Source organism: Theropithecus gelada, chromosome 14, assembly GCF_003255815.1.
Source record: "Theropithecus gelada isolate Dixy chromosome 14, Tgel_1.0, whole genome shotgun sequence".
Taxonomy (NCBI): domain Eukaryota; kingdom Metazoa; phylum Chordata; class Mammalia; order Primates; family Cercopithecidae; genus Theropithecus; species Theropithecus gelada.
The window spans coordinates 67253171-67269686 of NC_037682.1; the positions used below are offsets into that span (position 1 = coordinate 67253171).

The window sequence follows — 16516 nt, forward strand, 5'->3', positions numbered from 1 at the left end:
CCCTTCCCCACACACCCCGACATCACACTGCAAAGGCAAAAGTCTCAACTCCCACAGGAAGCACCAAACGCACTGATCCCATTTCAGTCCTGCTGGAGGCCCTGGCCACATGGCTCCCCATCCCTGCTCTGTACCCAGCTCTCAGGAGACTCCAGAGCTGAGTCTGACCTTGGCCTCTTCCCAGATCCCATAACAAGGAGTTCCCTGGGCAACTCCACCCATCTGACCACTTCAGCTGCCACCAGATGCTAGTAAGTCCAAACCTCGTCTCCAGCCAGACCCTCTCTGACCCCACACCCATCAGCCTTCAGACATCTCTACTTGATGTCCCCCAACTCCTTAGACAAGTCCTAAACAGCCTTTCCCCCTCTCTGCCTCACACTGTTCCTCCCCGTGTTCTCCATCCCCACCTATGCCAGAGGCTAGTGCACAGGAAGCATTCAATGCACATCTCATGGAGAGAGGAAGAAATCATGTAAATCCCAGAAAGAGAGGAAAAGCAAACTTCCTGGTAAGGCAGATAGAAAGTCTTACCCCAGGCCGGGCGCGGTGGCTCAAGCCTGTAATCCCAGCACTTTGGGAGGCCGAGACGGGCGGATCACGAGGTCAGGAGATCGAGACCATCCTGGCTAACACGGTGAAACCCCGTCTCTACTAAAAAATACAAAAAACTAGCCGGGCGAGGTGGCGGATGCCTGTAGTCCCAGCTACTTGGGAGGCTGAAGCAGGAGAATGGTGTAAACCCGGGAGGTGGAGCTTGCAGTGAGCTGAGATCCGGTCACTGCACTCCAGCCTGGGCGACAGAGCGAGACTCTGCCTCAAAAAAAAAAAAAAAAAAAAGAAAGTCTTACCCCATTTTACAGATGAGAGCCCAGAGATTCAGTGGAGTGAAGAGGCCAGCCCAGGAGCAGCACCAAAGCCGTGGACTGTGAGGTGGAGGGAGCCTGAGCTGGGGGCCGCAGGCAGCAGCAACCAGGCCAGGGCCAGCCCCGCAGGCTCAGCTCTCACCAGCCCCAAGCGAGGGGTTAGTTACAAAGAAAAGGAAAAGGCGTTCCTGATATGCGTCCTGTTTCCTCTCCTCCTCCGGGCTTCTCAGGCCATGGAGGGCGGATGTCCCCGGGCTGGCAGCACTCTGCCTGTACACAGATGGGCATGGGTGAGGGTCTCCCCAAAGATGCTGAGGGTCTCCCTAGACCACTTTCCATTCCAGCAGTCCAGCCTGCATGAAGACAGGGGCTCACCAGAGTGACCCATCAAGTTTCCCTTCCAGCCTGGGGGAGCCCTTACCCCTTATCCACAATGGGTACTTATCACAGCCAGGCATCTCCTGTCCATCAGAGGATCCCAGACAGACACCTTCACCAGGAAGGCTTCTATGTCACCCTCACTTAAAGCAGGGGGCCTCCTTACAGTCTCCTGTAAGGAGTCTCCTGTCTTCCCTTCCTCCCTGCCCCACAGCAGCCAAGTTCATAACTGCCCAGCTCCATGCGTAGCTGCTGCCTATGGGACCTGGCCTCCCCATGAATCAGGTAGGGTAAGGGGTTAAAGGTGAAGGGGTCAAAGGTGAAGGCCATAAATGGGGTTTCTTGAGTAAGCCTCCATCAGACAGGGGTCCTTCCTGAGGACAGAGGTCAGGGCTCCTCTCTCAAATAGGGAATCTCTCCGAGGGAAGTGACCGAAGCTCCCCCATCAGATTGGAGGCTCCTGCAGGATGGAGACCATGCCTCATTCCTCAGACACACGGCTCCTAGAGGACAAGAGGACTGTGTCCCCTCTGTTACACAGGCAGTCCCAGGAAACAGAAGCCACGTTGCCCCATCAGACAGGAGTGTCCTGGAGGTCAGGGCCATGCCTCCTCCATCACACTAGGAGCTCCCAGAGGGCATGATCCCCATCTGCTCCCTCTCCCCAGAAGTTCCCAGGACAAACTTCAGCTCAGTCTAACACACGGGGAAGGGCTTCCCTCTGGAGCCCTTGCTCACACCCTCCCCTGCCCAGGGTCCCACTCCAATTCCCCATTTATGCTCTCCATTGAACTGAAGCCACCATGCCATATTTATGACAGCTGTGTGTCTGGACAGAGGCCAGCACCCTCTGGAGAGACAGCAAGGGGGCAAGAAGGGGATCCCTGACAAGAGGATCCCAGGACAGACCATGGCCCCAGCTCTGGCTGGATGTGACCCAGATGAGTATCCACACCTGCCTCTGCCACTAACTGGGCAAGCCTCTTACCCCATGGCCACGGATAGCACCATCCCCATCATCAAACTTTATCAGCACCCACTCCTGGCTAAAGTGGAATAAAGCATCAGGGACAGGGGATAGCAGGCCCTTCCTTAGTCCCACTGTGAGGACAACACTAGCCCTCCCTGGGTGCCAGCCCTGAGCCTGGTCTAAGCAACCTCCGCAGTCGTCTTTCCTACTCACAGCAGCTCCAGGGAACCGCTATTAGTTAGCATCGATCCACAAAGTACTTTGCCGACACTTTATGAGCTCAGTCTCACCAGAGGCCCCAGGGACCATGAACAAGAGGCAGAAACCAAGGCCCAGGAGCTCAGGCCACTGAGTAGAGCCAGGGAGTCGCTGAGCCAGCATTTGAAACCAGGTCCTATGACCAAGGCCCAAGTGAGCCCAGAGACAGCACTAAGTAAATAGTTGCAGAATGCCTGTTCACTGAAAAGCAATCTGATTGGATTTTGGTAACAATCTGGGTATATTTTCTTATTAAAAAATTTGGCCAGGCACAGTAGCTCATGCCTGTAATCCCAGCACTGTGGGAGGCCGAGGCAGGTGGATCACTTGAGGTCAGGAATTCAAGACCAGCCTGGCCAATATGGTGAAACCCCGTCTCTACTAAAAATAAAAAAATTAGCTGGGTGTGGTGGCACACACCTATAATGCCAGCTATTTGGGAGGCTGAGGCAGGAGAACTGCTTTAACCCGGGAGACGGAGGTTGCAGTGAGCCAAGATCACACCATTGCACTCTAGCCTTGGCGAAAGAGTGAGACTCCATCTCAAAAAAAATAGTCCTACAATAACATTTTTTTTGGAGGAAGGGTCTCACTATATTGTCTTCATCTCCTGGGTGGAAGTGAGTCTCCCACCTCAGCGTCCTGAGTAGCTGCAACTACAGGTACATGCCATCGTGCCCAGTGATTACTTTAAGACATATCATTTATTAATTTGTCATGTGCTAGGTACTTTATATATTTATGTTTAATCTCAAGGATAACTCACGGAGAAAAAGCCAGTATCCTCTTTTTACAGAATTGGAAACTGGAAGCTAGGGAGGGGGAAGAGATAAGTTACCCAGTTCAGGGGAGGCAATGCCCGCCTGGTGGCCCCAAAGCCTCTGCTCCTTTTCCTGCCCACACAGCTCCCTGTGCTCTTAGAAGGTGGCCTGGGGAGGCCAGAGGCCCACAAATGGGCGCAGCCAGCATCAAAGTGCTCAGGCAGCCTGCCTGGTGGGCCTGACCCCACATTGCAGGGACCCCTGGAGGAGAGGGCTTAAGCCCTGATCCCTCAGGGAGCTTTGCCAGGCCTCTCTGAGGACATGCCCCTGCCTTAGTGGGCATCATTCATTTGAGAACTTGCCCCCCAGGATGGGAACTCCTCCAGGGCAAGGCCTGTGCTTGGCACAGAGAAGGTGCATCATAAAGGAGTTAAGGGCACAAGCTTAGGGTCAGGCAGGCCTATAGCCTCATCACCCTGCTGCACAGCCGTCTGGAGGGAAATGAGGCCCTGGCACAGAGTTGGAGCTCTGTGAATGGTGCAAATACAAACCCCCACCACAGCAAGCAGACCCACTGGTGGCCTTGGGCAGGTCCTTGTCCATCTTGGCTTCAGCTGGCTTACGGGCTCTCACAGGGGGTCACGTTACCTCACAGGAGCCTAGATAGCTGACAGGAGATAATGGGTACATGAGGAGTCCTGGGGAGACCAGAGTGCTGAGCAGAGACAAAGGCCTGATATTAGGACAAGGCTGAATTATGGAGCATTTTAAATAAATGCATTTGCATTACTTCCAGGAACACACAGGCTTGCAGATAAGGTGGGCACAGCAAAGCCAACCAAGAGCAGCTGTGCCTCAGTGAGGCAGGGAGCAGGGGAGGAGCATTCTAGAGCATCTCCAGACCTTTCCCCAGACACACACTGGGACTTGGTAATATGCAACCCCCAAACCTTCCACCTGCTCCTCAAACCAGTTCCCTTTTATGGCTTCAGGATGGGTGGTCAGAAGCCCACAGAAGGAACGGTGCTGGCCCTCTTCTTAGCCACCAATCTATCTGGAATGACCTCCCCAGAGCCAGCTCTGCCTGCTGCAACCTAGAAGTTCAGGCCATCTGATCCCAAACCTCAGGGAGAACTGCACAAATGGAAATGGATGTGGGGAGCAACTGGGAACAGGGTCTTGCTCTCTCTCCTGGTATTTAATGGCTGTGTTTGGACACGGCATCTTACCTTCCCTGTCCTCACCTGGATAACAGGGCAACACAGCCTGCTTCAAGGTGTTGAGGGGGATGAAAGGCTGATGTCTGTATATGCCTGGCATGTAACCTGGGTTCAACATAGGTAGGTGAGTGCACTGAGAGGCACTGGGAACACCGAGGAGAACAAGGCCATCCAGGGCCCTGCCTCTGTGGGGCTTAAAGTCTAGCAGGGGGAAAAGGTGTAAGGAATCGCATATAAGAACACCTGCAGGAAGTGGAGGAGCCTCTGATCACCACGCTACATTGTTTCCAACATTTATTTGATACTCTCTGTGTATCAAACCGGCACCAGGCAGTGGGACACAGCCTTCACAGGGGGTTTGGAGTGTGGTGGATGAGCTTATGGAATGTGCTTCCTTAAGACCTAGATGGCCTTTCCTTCAGCACCGTCCCTTGGCTCAGATTTCACCCTCATCAGGAAACCTCATGAGCAACGCGGCCCCTATGCTGTCTGATTATCAGCAGGAGGCAGTGGACATAGCCATTCATGCCACAGAGAGCGATGGACCCGAATGATTTGGTCCCCTGCTTAATTTAGCTCAGGTTCGTGTGAATCTGATTGAGTCAGTCATGCAGTCTGCGCAATTCTAAGGGCTGGACTGACATGTGGCAACTTTGTACAGGCCAGACCCCAGGAGGCCGGCTCCCCAACTGCCTTTGCCACACTGCCTCTGTCCCATCACAACCACAGTGACCTTAAGGAGCAGAGGGGTCTGTTACAAATGTACTGCCCACACAGGGTGGGGTAGACAGATGTCCAAACCAATACCCTGCCCACCAAAGGCACCCCATGAGAGGGTTATAAAGAGGCCACAGGGCCAGGCACTGTGGCTCATGCCTGTAATCCCAGCACTTTGAAAGGTCGAGGCAGGCAGATCATCTGAGGTCAGGTGTTCGAGACCAGCCTGACCAACATGGTGAAACCCTGTCTCTACTAAAAATACAAAATTAGCTGGGCATGGTGGCACATGCCTGTAGTCCCAGCTACTTGGGAGGCTGAGGCAGGAGAATCACTTGAACCTGGTAGGCAGAGGTTGCAGTGAGCTGAGATGGTGCCATTGCACTCCAGCCTGGGCAACGAGAGCGAAACTCTGTCTCAAGAAAAAATTAAAATTAAAAAAATTAAGAGGCCACATCGGCCGGGCACGGTGGCTCAAGCCTGTAATCCCAGCACTTTGGGAGGCCGAGACGGGTGGATCACGAGGTCAGGAAATCGAGACCATCCTGGCTAACACTGCGAAACCCTGTCTCTACTAAAAAATACAAAAAAAAAAAAACTAGCCGGGCGAGGTGGCGGGCGCCTGTAGTCCCAGCTACTCGGGAGGCTGAGGCAGGAGAATGGCGTGAACCCGGGAGGCGGAGCTTGCAGTGAGCTGAGATCCAGCCGCCACACTCCAGCCTGGGTGACAGAGCGAGACTCCGTCTCAAAAAAAAAAAGAGGCCACAGCAATTCCGAGGAGTGAGCAGCTCCATTCTCTCTGGAATGGGCAGGGGGCTGTTGACAAAGTTACAGAGAGCAGGTGACATCTGAGCTGGACTTGAAGCACAATGAAGAGTTTGTCAGACTGTCAAACTGCAGAAGAGAACATTAAAGGAACAGGCTATGCATGGAATGCACATCCTTACATAGCAGACTGCACATTTCAAAATCAGTTCAAAATCACAACCTCATTTCACCCTCTCAAATCCCATAATGGTGTTAACTGCCTCTCCCACGGCCCTCCACCCCGCCACACACAGGCAAACAAAAAAAGTGAGGTCCAGTGAAGGCAGATGATGAGCCCCAGGGCAAACGGTGACTAATTTCTGAGTAGAGGGAAGTGAGAGGTGGACTCTGGCTGAAATGGTCCTCTTCTCACTGAAGTGGGGGATTCCTGGCTTCCCGTCCGGCGGCAGAGCCCCACTTCGGCCCCTGCTGGCCTGTGACACACTCCTCTCATCCCCAACATACATACACACACTCCTGCAGCCACCAGGGCCTGTCAGAAGGGGCTGGCTGAGAGGGGGTGGCCGGCAGAGGAACCAAGCAGCAGGGCCTGGGCCAAGGGGCTGAGGAAAAGCTGACCATTCTAGATGAGAGGCCCTGCCCAGCCTCTTCCCCTTCTCTGAGTGCCGATCACCTCAGCCTCTCCCACTGCAAGTCTCATTCCGTAGCCTCTCCTCTCCATCTCTTGCAGTGGCTGCTGCTGGCCTCTCCCTTCTCCTTCCTCCACCCTCACCCTCCCCAGGGAGTGGTGAGCTCAGCCTTTCCCAGCAGCTGTCCCTGGGAAAGATGGGAAATGCACCAACGGGAACTGAGAATAGGCCTGCCCTTGGGAGGGAGTGGGAGAAGAGGCGTTGGGGACAGGGCTCAAGTCTGCCACTTCCTAGGAACTCCTGGCCGCCGAAGGGACAGTCTGCCTGTGTGTATTGCATGCTGGAAGGACGTGGGCTCAGACTGTGTGGACTGCCAGGGACCTCGTCTTACAGATGGGGAGACACAGGCCCCGGGAGAGGAGAAAGGGGACTGACGGCCTGTCCCAGGCACTGGGAGCCTTTCAGTTGTCTTGTTTCATGTCATCCTCACAACTGCTCTGCAAGGTGTGTGTGGTAGGCTGAGTAACAGCCCCCCAAGATGCCCACATCCTAATCGCCAGAGCTGTGGTTGTGTTAGGTCATGTGGTAGAAGAGATTCTGCAGATGCAATTTTGTTCAGGGCCTTGAGATGGAGAGATTATCCTGCATGACCTGGGTGGGCCCAATGTCATCATAAGGGTCCTGACAAGAGGGAGGCAGGAGGGTCAGAGAGAGTAAAGGTGATGGGATGATGGAAGCATTGAAAGACAGACGAAAATCTACACTGCTGGCTTCAAAGCTAGAGGATGGGGCTGGGAGCCAAGGCATGCAGACAGCTTCTGGAAGCTAGCAGAGGCAAGGGAACGGATCCCCGCTAGAGTTTCCAGAGGACACAGCCCTGACAACCCATTTCAGGACTTTGGACCTCCAGAACTGTAAAAGAATACATTTGTGTTGTTTTAAGCCACTAAATATATGATAATTTGTAACAGGAGTAATAGGAGACTAATACGACAGGCATTCTCATTCCCATTCTGCGTACCAGGAAACTGAGGCTCGCAGAAGGCTCGTAACTCCCTCAGGCCAGGCATGGTGGCTCACACCTGTAATCCCAGCTCTTTGGGAGGCCAAGGCTGGCAGATCACTTGAGGTCAGGAGTTCGAGACCAACCTGGCCAACATGGTGAAATCCCGTTTCTACTAAAAATACAAAAATTACAGGCATTGTGGCTTATGCCTATAATCCCAGGTACTTGGGAGGCTGAGGCAGGAGAATTGCTTAAACCTGGCAGGTGGAGGTTGTAGTGAGCTGAGATTGCGCCACTTCACTCCAGCCTGCACGACAGAGTGTGACTCTATCTCAAAAAATAATAACAATTATAATAATAACTCCCTTAGGTCCTGCAGGAATCTCTATGAGCTCTTAAGGTTGGGGGCCCCTCAGCCAGGGCTTCAGGCTAGGGGGAGAGTCTGAGGAGGAGGCAGCGGTCTGCCGCTGTAGGCTAAGGCTGAAGACAAGAGAGAACTGGAGAAGGTTAAGCTTTGTGCCTTATTACAGCTGGGCCCTTCCAGATCCCGTGACTAAGTCCTGCCATGTCCTGACTGAGAGGCAGGGAGGCATGTGACACACAGGAAGGGCCCTGGCTGTGCAGCTGGGATTGGCTGGCTGAGTGTTTGCCAGATTAACTGAGATGAGATGAAATCCCCTACTTAGCTACTTGGATCCTGATAAAACCCCTGTGAGGAAACTTCTTATCCTTCTGCATTACTGGTAAGCAAAGCAGGTCCCCCGGGTTAGTGACTGGCCCAAGTTCTCCCAGTTAGTAAGCAGTGGAGTCTGGGTATTCATAATGAGCAACAGAAAAAGCATCACAGCCAGGCCTGATGGCTATTGAGTGCTTCCTATGTGCCTAACACTGCCTTAACAGTTGCAGGCATTTTCTTAATCATTCTAGATGCAAACCTGATCACGTGCCTCCTCTGCCTAAAAACTCTTAATGGCTCCCAAGAGCTCTTCACAATCTAGCCTCTGTCCAGCCTCCAGCCTCCCTCTCACCATGCTCCCTGCCCCACACACCCTCTAGCCACACTGACCTTGGTCAGTTCCCCGGAGCCACCAACTTCCTTCTTACTTCAGGGTCTCTCCCACAGGACTCCAGCCCCACCAGCCTGGGGCCCCACTAACACAGGGTGGAGAAACCATGGGTCCTGGCCACCTCTGCTCCCCATTGTGGGTAAGGAAGGGATGGGACCACAGGTCAGCCCTCAATGGCAAGGGGCCTGGGAGGCTGGAGCTGAGAGGGCCCAAGTCAGCTGGTCATCTTCTTAGTAAAGGTAACAGCAGACTGGATGCAGCAGGGCATGGTGGTACAGCTCCCAGGGATGCACCCCCACCCCCCAGAAATGCAGACCCCAGGACACTGGAGCTGAGGGGGCTTGGGAACACAAGATGTCCCCCTAAGAGCACGCATGGCAACAGGAGGCCCACAAAAGAGCAGGGACTTGCTGCGGGCCCCACAGTATCACTCTGGGAGTTAGGTCAGAGCAATGGTTAAGGCTTTGGGGTCTGCCATTCACCAGTTGGGTAACTGAACCTCTAACTTTCATCTCTAACAACAGCACCTTTTTGTTTGTTTGTTTTTTGAAAAAAAAAAAAACTTTGTTGCCCAGCCTGGAGTGAAGTGGCACCATCACAGTTCACTGCAGACTTGACCTCCCCAGGCTCAGGTGATGCTCCCACCTCAGCCTCCCAAGTATCTGGGACTACAGGCAGGCACCACACCACCACACCCAGCTCGTTTTTGTATTTTTTATAGAGACGGGGTTTTGCCGTGTTGCCCAGGCTGGTCTCAAACTCCTGACCTCAGGTGATCCACCCACCTCGGCCTCCCAAAGTGCTGGGATTACAGGCGTGAGCCACAGCGCCCGGCCAACAGTGCCTTTCTTCACTGATACATGTGGAGCACCTGGTTCGGTGCCCGGTGAACAGTGAGGCCTGTGGTAGATGACAGCTGCTCTTTCCATTGAGAGAACAGGGCCTGCACTCGGGACACCTGGGTCCCAGTTAGTGCTGCTTCCACCACCACCACCCCCCCCTGGATGGGGGAGATCACCCGCTGTAGTGAATTTTAACAATTTCATGTTGCTTGGGCACCCATTCTGAATATGTCAGACTTTCTCGTACCAGAAGTGGGGCTCAGTCACCCTTGACACAGCTTCCAGTGCTCGGCCTCCTCCCGGTTCTTCACTGTAATCCATCCAGGTATCTGCCTTATGCAACCTCCTCCTGGTCACCACCTCGCCATGCGACAGCTAGACAGATGCCACCTAACTCGCCCATTGACCCCACACACACACCCACATGAGCTGCATGGATTTGCCACAGTGACCCCCCTCAGTCACCACGCCTCATGCCTGCTTGCTCTAATCCCACCAATTATATTTACCCACAGAAACCTGCGTGGGTAACATCCTGCACCCCAACAAAGCCTCCAGCCCACAGGTCCTCCCATCTCCCTCTTGCTCCAACTCGCTGGCTAAGCACGGTGTCCCAGGCAGCTCCCCGCTGCCCTCCCCTCTGTGAGTAATACTCTGCTTCTGTTATTTCCGGGGTTTTGCTGTGCTGCCTCCTCCGTGTCTCACCTGACCACACACTCTCCTAGAGAGTGGTTTTCTTGGTAGGAATAAACTGGACACAGGTCAGAAAAGAGCCACAGGGCACCTTCCACTATAAGTCAGTTTCCTGTGAGAGAGACACCTGGTCACGGCTGGATACTTAGGCATCAGACCATCCACCAGGATAAAGAAGCATCTCATCATGAAAGGCACACTGTGGACCCCCACGACCACCTGCCCTGGAACTCCGTCAAGCAGGGCTAGAATTTATAGCCATTCTCAGAGAGAGACCTCAAGACCAAACTAGAGGAAAATACACCCACCCCACCCCCACTCTATGATATAGCTGGGTGGGTTTAATTAACCCCCCAGGTGGGACCCCAACAGGGAGGACACCTGGACAGGTGGCACTCAGCTGTCTCTGGAGCCACTGCTTCTGGGCCTCAAAGCTGGTTACAGGTGGGGCGCAGTGGCTGACGCCTGTAATCCCAGCACTTCGGGAGGCCGAGGCAGGCAGATTACCTGAGATCAGGCGTTCAAGAACAGCCTGGCCGACATGGTGAAACCCCGTCTCTACAAAAATACAAAATTAAGCCAGGCATGATGGTAGGTGCCTGTAATCCCAGCTACTCGGGAGGCTGAGGCGAGAAAATTGCTTGAATCCAGGAGGCAGAGGTTGCAGTGAGCCGAGATCGTGCCATTGCACTCCAGCCTGGGCGACAGAGCAAGACTCTGTCAAAAAAAAAAAAAAATTGCTGGCTATGTCCTTATCTCCTCTGGTCTTCTACAGAAAAGGGGTGATCGGCCTCATTTTCCTTACAATTAAAGGAAGGGGCCAGCACTTCCCCAGGGAAGTGAGCCTGGACTAAAGGAACTCCTAATCCAAAACTGAGCTCCCCACTTGCAAACCAACAGAGGGGAAAGAGGAATGGACTATTCACTGAGCACTTCCAGCGGGTGGGTGCCATGGGAACCTGCCATGAAACATCTTGCTTAAACCCCACAACAGCACAACGACAGGGGCTAAGCAGTAGTCTAGTCCCATTTTGCTGGGCACGATGGCTTGTGCCTGTAATCCCAGCAACTCAGAAGACACAGGCAGGAGAATAATTTAAGGACAGAAGGTCAAGACCAGCCTAGGCAAGACAGTGAGACTTATCTCTTAAAAATTGTTTATTTTAATTTAAAAAAATAATAACAGGACAGGCACGGTGGCTCACGCCCCTAATCCCAGCACTTTGGGAGGCTGAGGTGGACAGATCATGAGGTCAGGAGTTTGAGACCAGCCTGGCCAATATGGTGAAACCTCATCTCTACTAAGAATACGAAAATTAGCAGGTGTGGTGGCGCACGCCTGTAGTCTCAGCTACTTGGGAGACTGAGGCAGAAGAATCGTTTGAACCCAGTAGGTGGAGGTTGCAGTGAGCCGAAATCGTGCCGCCGCCCTGGGCAACAGAGTAAGACTCCGTCTTAAAATAATAATAATAATAATAATCCCATTTTGCTTACATGAAGCTAAGGCTTCCAGAGGTAAAACAACTTAACTTGTGGCACCAGCTGGCAAAGTCATTCTCCTCCACTGTGTCAGGTGGCCTCTGGGTGAGGGCCCCATTTCCATTCTAAATGGCTACAGTCTAGGGCCTTTTTGAAGGAAAGGAACCCAGACCAGGAAGATGAGGCCCCCAAGGCAGCCTCTCACCCACCCTTAGCCCAAATGGCCCATCTACTCCCTCCAGCTCCTCTCCCCTCCCATCAGCCTATCCCAGAGACTGGTTATTAATTTATGTGAAAATAACACATGGCAGTGCTGCTGCCTCCTCACAACCCCCGACGGCATCCCCACCCCCATGCCCAGTTCACAGCCACTCCTTCTCTGAGTTTTGCTCCTTTGGCACTTCCAAAGCCTTTAGTGAGCTGCAACTAGGTCAGATCCCTCCATCAGACAATCTCCTGTGCCTGCACTTTTCCCTTGGAAGCACATCTCACAGTGTGCATCTCTTGCTGTCTATCTACCTGCTGCTCCAGACCATAAGCCCCATTAAGCCAAGGACATGTCTGTTTTGCTGCCATGGTATCCCCAGAGGTGTGCACCGCACTGGCACCCAGCCTCAGAGTCACTCCACACTCGCATGTGCCAGGCCCTGTACTAAGAGCTGTGCCTAGGCATCACACTTAACCCCCATCAGTGCCCCAGCAGAGTGAGAATTATCACCCTGCTGTACAGATGAGGACAGCGAGACTCTGAAAGGGCAAGTGACTTCCTGGAGGTTACCCTCTAGGCTGGGTCATGGCAGGAATCAGCGCCCAGGACTAGCTACATAATTTGTGGGCCCAGTGCAGACTGGAAATGTGCTCAGATGTCAAGACAAAGTCAAGTTGCGACTCGAAGTCAAAGCCAGGCTCCACCCACCGAGATGCTGAGGTCCCCTAAGGCAGTGGGCCTCACGCTTGAGCTGGGGTCACAATCACCAGAAGGACTTGTTTAAAAACAGGTTGCTAGGCCGGGTGCAGTGGCTCAAGCCTGTAATCCCAGCACTTTGGGAGGCCGAGACGGGCGGATCACGAGGTCAGGAGATCGAGACCATCCTGGCTAACACGGTGAAACCCCGTCTCTACTAAAAAATACAAAAAACTAGCCGGGCGAGGTGGCGGGCCCCTGTAGTCCCAGCTACTCGGGAGGCTGAGGCAGGAGAATGGCCAAACCTGGGAGGCGGAGCTTGCAGTGAGCTAAGATCTGGCCACTGCACTCCAGCCTGGGCGACAGAGCGAGACTCCATCTCAAAAAAAAAAAAAAAAAAACAGGTTGCTGGGGGCCAGTCCTAGAGTTCTGATTCAGTGGATGTGATGTAGGCCTGGAAATATGCCTGTCTCACTAGTGTGTGTTTTTTTGTTTTGTTTTTTTGTTTTTTGAGAGATTGAGAAAGAGAGATTAGGTCTCACTCTGTTACCTCGGCTGGAGTACAGCACAATCATAGCTTACTGCAGCCTCGAACTCCTGGACTCAAACAGTCCTTCAGCCTCAGCCTCCTGAGTAGCTGGGACTACAGACACATGCCTGGCTACTTTTTTTATTATTATTTGTGGAGACAAGGTCTCACTATGTTGCCCAGGCTAGTCCTGAACTCCTGGCTCAAGAGATCTCCCCATGGCTGGGCACGGTGGCTCATGTCTATAATCCCAGAACTTTGGGAGGCCGAGGTGGGCAGGTCATCTGAGGTCAGAAGTTCAAGACCAGCCTGGCCAACATGATGAAACCCCATCTCTACTAAAAATACAAAAATTAGCAGAGTGTGGTGGCATGCACCTTTAATCCCAGCTATTCAGGAGGCTGAGGCAGGAGAATTGCTTGAACCTGGGAGGCAGAGGTGGCAGTGAGCTGAAATCACACCACTGCACTCTAGCCTGGGCAACAGAGTGAGACTCTGTCTCAAAAAAAAAAAAAAAAAGATCCTCCCGCCTCAACCTCCCAAAGCACTGGCACTGCGATTACAGAAGTGAGCACTGCACCCCGCATAAATGTTGCATTTCTAAAGGGGATGCTGATGCTGTGGCCCACAGACACTGAGAACTGGGCTATCAGGGCTGAGGATGTCCAGGATCCTTCAAACAGCAGTCAGGCCCTCAGTTCAAATGCCCAGCCCTACTAAGAAGGAGAGGAGCATATGGGAGGAGGGGCAGAAGGAAAGGAGGAAAAAGGAAAACTTTGCACAAGTTACCTTGTTTGATTTTCATAACAATCTTGCCAGGTAGGTTCTATTATCTTTATTATAGAAACAACTGTAGCACACAGAAGTCAATAATTTACCCTAGGTCCCAGCCAGGAAATTATGGAGACCAGAACTGAACCTGGTTCTATTTGTGTTATGCAGCTAGAACCTGCTTGAACCACAGCTGGCTCCAACAGGTTCAAACCCCATAACCTGCTTGCCCAGGGGAGCAGAGCCCAAGCCTCAGGAGGGAAGGATTAGCACAGCCTCAAGCCCTGGGGAGCCCTGGCAAGCCCCCAGGATCCTCCCCTTCCACTACCTGCCTGCTCTCCAAGCCCAGGCCCACAGCACAGAGACCTGGGACCAGGTGAGGGGGCCAGTCGCTGGTGTCACTCCAGCAGGCCAGCGTGCCCATGCCCAGATGAGAGGTTCCTCACACATGTCCTAAGTGCCAGATTTGACCACACTGTTTCAGACTTTGCACAGGCTGCTCCTGCCTGGAATGCCCTTCCCACCCTGCCTCTCTGTCCAACTCACTCATCCTTCAAAATGCGGTTGGGCTCTGAGAAGTGTTCCCTCAGCACCTTGTCGGCCCTCACTGCTCCATCAGGTCACCCTGCGATTCCCTAGCTGCTCCTCCAGCCATTCACTCCACAAAAATTTAATAAACATCTGCCCTGCCCCAGGCACAGTGCAAGGTGCTAAGGCTACAAGGCCAAGGTTGCGCTCTGTCAGGCCAGGATGTACGTTGGTTTCATCCCTGTGAAGCTCTGTAAGCCAGGAGGAGCAGACAGGGAAAGGGACCGTGAGGGTCCTCAGGGGGACCCCTGGGGGTTTGAAAAATTAGAAGTACTCAAATTCTACATTCCAGGCCACTGCCTAGGTGGTATGGTAGGTGGAGGGTAGCTCCTCTCAGTGCCTCCAGGCCTGGAGTAAAGACGCTTGGCAAAGCAGCACAAAACTCCTACTAAACAAGTACAAGTACGTACTAAACTATGTACCTCTATGCCAAGAGGCCCAGTTGGCTGTGAACTCCCCAGGAGACCAAGGCCCCAAGGGGGACAGGGAAGAGCCCAAAGTCCCCTGCAGAGCAGGAGGTAGCCCGGGAGAGGGCCTGTAGCCTCCTCTCCCAGGAGATTTGGGCTTCAACAGAGGAGGAAGAGAAGAGGTGAGAGGCACCACCATCCTGAAGGATTTGCCTGCAGACCCTCTACTGGTGAACGGGGCATTAAGGGCACACCCTGGGAAGTCACAGCCCACAGAAGCCCCAGGCAAGAGAGGATGGCTGCTGCCTGCCCAAGGTGGGGAGGGGGCTGGAGTGGAGCCAGGCTGGTGAAGGAAACATCTTGATCGGCAAGCGGGAGGAAAGGAGGAGGAATAAGAAAGGAGGAAAGAGCCAGACATGCAAACTCCTCCGCCTCCTCCTTCCAACCAAAACAGAATCCCCAGCAGACTGAGACCTGTGAGGAAGGAAGCGGGAAAAAGCTGAGGCCTCCGAGGGCGGGTGGCTGGAATGGTGGCCCTGAGACTGGAGCCTCTGAAAGCTTCGGGGGCTGGGTAGCCCCACCAGAGATGGGGAGGGATCAGTCATCAGGGCCTGCCCAGCTCTGTACCCACAAGGGCTGAACGCTCCCGGAGGAAGAGGATATGGGCTCCATCTGGTAACTCCGATTCCTCCTTCGAGACCCCACTCAAGTACCCGACTCTTCCCAAAGCCCTCAGACCTGACCTCAGCTGGGCTGGCTCCAGCACTGCACAAACTCAAAAACATTGTAGAGTAAAACTCATCCTAGCCTCTGCAAAGCCCAGAATCAGCTAGGAAACCCAAGGAACCCAGAAGAGGAAGTGCCGGCACAGAGACGACCCTGGCCTCCCAGACCATTGGGCGCTGGGACACATTTCAGTTCCATTTGCAAAGCCTTCATGGGGGCCTTTTCCTCTGGTGGGACAGGAGGCTGGGATGAGGAGACAGGAGGGGCCATGGGAGCTGAGGAACAGGGAGACATAATCTTTGCCCCTCTACCCCCAACACACATACACTCACTAATGGGAGCTAAGAGGCTCCCAGGGACCTGGCTCTGTGTCTTGGACAAATCCTTTGACTTCTCTGGTTCTGTTTTCCCTCTCCTGCACACCTGCTTTCCTGCCCTCCTTCTTTTCAGGAGAGGCACAAGGTAAAGTTTAGGCCTCCAGGTAGGTAAGAACAAAGGCCTCTGGTATGACCTCAGAACGTGGAAGAGAATCCCACCCCCCCCCCGCCCCCCCCCTCACCCCCCCCCCCCCCCCGCAACCTCTTTCCTCAGGCCTCTATTATGGCAGAGTGAGCCTGGGAGGCAGAAGCTGTGGTCAGGAAAGTAGGAAGCCAGGCTCGGAGCCCAAGGGGAGAGTGACCACCAAGGTAACCCATCTCCTCTCCAGGGGCCTTTTCTCTCCTCCTTCTCTCCCTGCTGGAGGAAACCACCTTCCTTCCACACATCCTCACCATCATTTGAGAGAGGCTTTATTGGGATGACTTTAGTCTGTGTTTTCCCTACAGCCCTCATCTGAGTTACTTGAAGCTGCTGGAGTTTAGGGGTTCTTCTTTCATTCACTTTTTTATCCTAGTGAACAGGTCGCCTTGGTTGGAACCAGCTAGAGGGCATCAGTCAA

At 53.5% G+C, this 16516-nt stretch overlaps 1 protein-coding gene across 3 annotated transcripts in view; it reads right to left on the reverse strand.

Annotated features, from left to right (window-relative positions):
• Positions 1-16516, reverse strand: part of ARRB1 (arrestin beta 1) — a 93151-nt gene that overhangs the window by 44588 nt on the left and 32047 nt on the right. Inside the window, exons 1-2 of one of the 3 annotated variants that reach the window (XM_025357073.1) lie at positions 9204-9208; positions 1765-1772 (exon numbers count right to left, since the gene is read on the reverse strand). The exons of 1 other annotated variant lie outside the window; for it this stretch is intronic. The gene's annotated coding sequence lies outside the window, so the exon portion shown is untranslated. Of the gene's footprint in view, positions 1-1764; positions 1773-2443; positions 2446-4878; positions 4883-9203; positions 9209-16516 lie in introns of those variants that run through there. One more of the 3 variants, XM_025357072.1, reaches the window with a different exon arrangement.